Source organism: Furipterus horrens, unplaced genomic scaffold, assembly GCF_987537825.1.
Source record: "Furipterus horrens unplaced genomic scaffold, mFurHor1.1.pri manual_scaffold_1, whole genome shotgun sequence".
NCBI lineage: Eukaryota > Metazoa > Chordata > Mammalia > Chiroptera > Furipteridae > Furipterus > Furipterus horrens.
The window spans coordinates 146,384,104-146,389,389 of NW_028327171.1; the positions used below are offsets into that span (position 1 = coordinate 146,384,104).

General features: G+C 38.9%; 1 pseudogene; it reads left to right on the forward strand.

Moving 5' to 3' along the window:
• Window positions 1–555: 555 nt before the first annotated feature.
• On the forward strand, window positions 556–1,012 carry LOC150022019 (large ribosomal subunit protein uL23 pseudogene; annotated as a pseudogene).
• Window positions 1,013–5,286: the final 4,274 nt, after the last annotated feature.

Below are 5,286 nucleotides of genomic sequence, written 5' to 3' on the forward strand. Positions count from 1 at the left end.
TGTATATTCAGAAGAGGACAGAGTAAACTCATGCGCTAGAAACAACTGCACCTATTTAGGGATTTTAGTTTTTAATAGAAGAGTACAGAGTCATTTTGGGAACAAAAATCTTGTTATTGGAATTGTTTTATCTTCTAATCCCTTCTTTACAGGTGGCTTCCTGGGTAAGACTTGCCTCTACTGAGAACTTCATTGAGCAAACTACTACTTGGGAAGCTTGAGGCCGATCACTCATTGTCTGATGCAGTCTGTCCTCAAACTAAAATTTATGGTCACTTTCTAAACAATACAGTAAATCCTCACTTGATCATCCACAGGGCCTTCGAAATTGCAACTTTAAGAGAAACAATGTGTAATGATACCAATTTTACTGTAGGCTAATTGATACAAAAAAAGAGTTATATTCCTAAGGCATATTCGTGGTCACAAAAACATCACCAAACTTCTAAATAAAGACCCAAAACACTTCTAATATTAAACATTTAAATAAATGTGAGTTATATATACATTTAAGAAAGGTTATTAAAAAACAAGTAAGATAGCTTTTCCACGAAGATGGCACCCAAAGTGAATGAGGAAACCCTCGCCCCTCCCAAAGCTGAAGCCAAAGCAAAGGCTTTGAATGCAAAGAAAACAGTCCTGAAATGTGCCCAGTCACACACAAAAAAAGAAGATCCACTTCTGAGGCCAAAGACACTCAAGTTCTGAAGGCAGCCTAGTTACCCTGGAAAAAGCACCCCCAAGAGAAAGAAGCTTGACCATTATGCTATCATCAAGTTCCCCTGACCACCGAGTCAGCGTGAAGAAGATAGAAGACAACAGCACACTTGTGTTCATGGTGGATGCCAAGGGCAGCAAGCACCAGATCAAACAGGCTGTGAAGAAGCTCTGTGACATTGATGTGGCCAAGGTCAACACCCTGATCAAGCCTGATGGAGAAAAGAAGGCCTCTGTTAGACTGGCTCCAGACTATGATGCTTTGGGTGTTGCCAACAAAATTAGGATCATCTAAACTGAGTCCAGCTGGCTAATGCTAACCATAAAAGTTTGGCATTGTAAAACAAAACAAAACAATACAAACCCCAAGTAAGATAATGATTTTCCAATCTGGGTGGTGAGGTGGCTGATGCGTATCCCAGCAGCTCAGAGTGCCAGGTGGGACCCACCCTGGACAGGACACCCTTCCACTGCAGTGTGTACTCCCACACACCCACACTCACTCACACTGGGACAGTTGAAATACTCCTGTTTGCCTCATGTGCACATCCTTGGGCCGTGGGAGGAAACTGGAGTCCCCAGAGAACACCCACGTGGACAGGGGACAAATGTGCCAACTCCATGGAGACAGTGGCCCAGCCTGGTACCCACTTTTTTTTCTCATCAATTATAAAAAACAATGTTGAATAAAATATTATCCAAGGACTTGTTATATACAATTTTAGGCTAAGATAAATGGGGCATGTTAAAAGCACACACATAGAACATATATCTGTGGCTTTTAGAAATGATAACTGAAGAAAGATTTTACCTGAAAATATGTTTGACTGTCAGCTCTCTAATATTCTTGGATAGAATCCAATGCCTGCACATTCACTTCTGTGCATTTTCTGGGATGACATGTTTGATGTGTAATCTTTGCATGAGGAACTGCAAAGCACAGAAATCGACAAGGTTTTCCAAGGTGGAAGGTGGATTTTATGTGGTGACATTAGCGTTCAACCTGAGACCTTAGCAGGAGACTGTAACAAATTCACTTAGTAATGTGCCAAATGAAAATCTGTTTATCTGATAGATACAAAGCTGCTTCTCCCCTCCTCCACACCTTGGCAATGATTTAAGTACAGAAACTACCTTTTCCTGGAAAGCATTTTCCTAATTAATATATTTTCCTATGAAATCATTTCTTTGTTGCTCCATGAAAAAAGTCAGCCATAAACATGATTACTATGAAGTCGGTGCTGCCCTTATCTTCATTACATGAGAAACAGAATGATTGTTTTGTTTAAGTTGATTTTTGTTGTTGTTTTTGAACAAATTCAAAGTAAACTGAAATACTAATGAAATACTTAAGATTTCATTAAAATGGACTAGATTGATCAGAGTCTATACACTATCATTTGGGAAGGACATTTATAAGAGCACCAATGCTCCTTGGTAAATAGTCACCGGAGTCAGTCTAAAATCTAGTTGGGTCTCTCTATGTCTTGAGCATGTAATACATTCATGTAAGGGGACATGTTTCTCCAACACACTGAAAACAGAGTAGAATCCATGACTTCAGAGTAATGGGATTATAATTATGTTAAAACACATAAATCTTGTCTAATTTCCAGTGCCTTCTACTTAATTAGGGATTTTCAATATTCACATGCTGAGAGGGCCAACAGTTGACATATGGGTTAATTTCCTGTCCACAGGCATTTTGGAAATGATAGTCCTGGAGGTGTGGAGATTGAGTCCAATTCTTTCTCAGTGAACAGCACCGTCCCCCCAACACCTGTATGTGCAAGTACACGCATCCTACATCAGTCTTCATGAGACCCAGGGCCCCAGCAGCTTCAGTCAGCCATCACACTTGGGTGAATATAAACAACTTTCTCTTCATCTCTACTCTTCATTTTCAATTATTCCAGATAGAAATAATTTTAATTGCATATCTAACCACTTGCCAACCTTTTGAGTAACCTCAGGACTTTGTGGTGTTTGGGTTTAAAGGTGCATGAAATTATTTTTAAAATGAAATGGTTAGAGATTATATGAGGCAGTATTTCATTGTAACGACTTGGAGAATGAAACCAGAATGAAGTCCTGAAGTGTTTACTCTGGAATTTTCAACTTTGAGAATATCAATGCCTTGTAACTTGACACTCAGGCTGAATTATGTCTCCAGGTGTGAGCATCCTGGTCTCCATGTGACTGTCTATGCTTTGGGCTACAAAATGTTCACTCATTGAAAAAACAGTTGTAGGCTCCTGCCTAGTATAGGGCATTGCTTGGTGCACTTTGAGAATACTGTACTAACTCAATAGCACAATAGAAAGTTTTGTGTCTAATAATGGGATTTGTGAAGATTTAAGTCTAGAGGAAGGATCAGGACCACCATCAACAGCTCTACCTGCTGCTGCAGCTTTGCTCTCAGGAAAGCAGGCCTCCTTCTCTATTTCTAAGACCTGATGTGGATGTTCAATTTTATTGCCATAGATTGGATTAATGGTTGGAATTATGGCACATACAATATGTTGCCTACTCAACAGCTAACCCTTGCTAACAGAAGCCTATAGGGATGACAACACGCTCAGGGAAGGAGACAGGCCCCTTCCAAATCTCCAGGGTCTCTGGGGAATGACTTTGTCTCTAGTAACTGGGGCTAGCATATATTCCAGTCTTCCCAAGACACTGATGGTGTATGTGTATTTTCCTGGTAAAATTACTAATATTGGCCCTTGCTGGCATGGCTTAGTTGGTTGGAGCACTGTCCCATAAACAAAAAGTTTCAGGTTTGATTCCCAGTCAGGACGCATACTTAGGTTGCATATTCAATCTTTTGGATGCCTATGATCCCCAGTCTCGGTGCCTACTATCCCTGGTACCAGTGCATGCGATCCCGGGACAGGCATGTGTAGGAGGCAACCGATTGGTTCCTCTCTCTCACATTGATGTCTCTCTCCCTTCCTCTTTCTCTAAGAGCAACAAGAAAATGTCCTCAGGTGAGGATTTTTTAAAAAATTACTAATATTGCCCTCTTTCACTTAAAAAAAAATCTAGTTCACATGATAAATTATATGATCTTCTTTTGAATATAACTGCTCTACCTTTGTTTCTGCCTCTGGCAATCTAAAGTGTGGGTACAATGTTTGGAGCTGAGGCAGCCATTTTGTGCTAATGAGGATAAGAGCCAAGAGAGAATCAGAGATTCAGATCCAACTGATGCTGGAAATGCAGTGCCTCTGGATTTGACAGTAAAAGTGAAGGTTTGTCTTTCTTACTTAAGACATTTAGGGGAATAGTCTGTTACTTGCAAGGATGGTTATGGAGGAAATGAGGAACAGAAGTGAGGTCTTTCCATGAAAAGGATTTTGAATCATTTTGGGTAATATTTCTGAGTTACATTTAGTATTATTTTCTCCACTCTTCTTTAGGAATTCTGTAAATTATGTTTGGTTGAGAGGTAATGGTAGAAAATAGAAGAACCATGGTCTACTGCTCAGTGAAGAGGGGTGGAAATTGAAAAGGAGTAATTTTTTCTTACTACCTCCTTTAGGTCCCTTTGGGACCAGTGGAAATAAATGGCAGGATGACTAGTGATAAAGGTTCTCACTTCCAACAACTGAACCACCATGACCCCTGCTCATGTGTCATTAGCTAGCTTTGGGGACTAAACAATTTGACTTTTACATCACCAAAATTACTATACTAAGAATTTATATTTTCTTTATAATGGTGACATTCCTTTTGTGCTATTTCAGAACAGGATATTATTTGAGAAACTCTGAAAACTGCTTTTGATTCTTTAAAAAAATATATAGAAAAAAGAATATATTTCCATTTACTTAAAATCAGATTAGGAAAATAATGACTGAAACACAAAAATTCCATATGGCTTTGATTGACCAATGATTCATTATTAAACTAACCTATGTTCATGAAAAGCAAATTAAAACCCACTTAGAGATTGTTTTAATTAATACAAAACACCAAATAGTTCGAGTGTCCTCCAGCACACACACATATGTATACATATAAATGTCATATATATATATATATATGTAACTTAAAGCAAAGTTACTGAGTTTCAAAGGAGAAACATACAGGGAAAGGACCAGACTATATACAGTCTGTAGCACTATGCTTGGCACATAGCTCAATGGGGAATTTTCTTCTTACTCTCTTCCTCACTGTATTGTTAGATAATTATGTGATTCTGTGGGGTTTTGGCTTGGTAAGAACTGCATGCTTACAGGATAATTTTCTTTGCATTTCTTTAGATGAAGTGTTGATTATGATCAGAGACGTGGAGATAATTCCAGCAAGCAGAATGATAAGACGATTGGGGGGCTGCAGCATGCTCTGGCAGTCAGCAAAGAGCGAGAAGCCTCACCGTCCTTTTATTAGGATTTCAAAAGTTACTAAAAATAGAACAGGGGGTGTGAGCTTTACAGCCAACAATAAAAGAATTTTTACAAGTGAAAGAATTCTTACAATGTATCATTAATGTGTAAAATACAGCCTGGGTAACTTATGGTTTAGATAGCACCTATCAAGGACACATAGCATACCCACTACTCC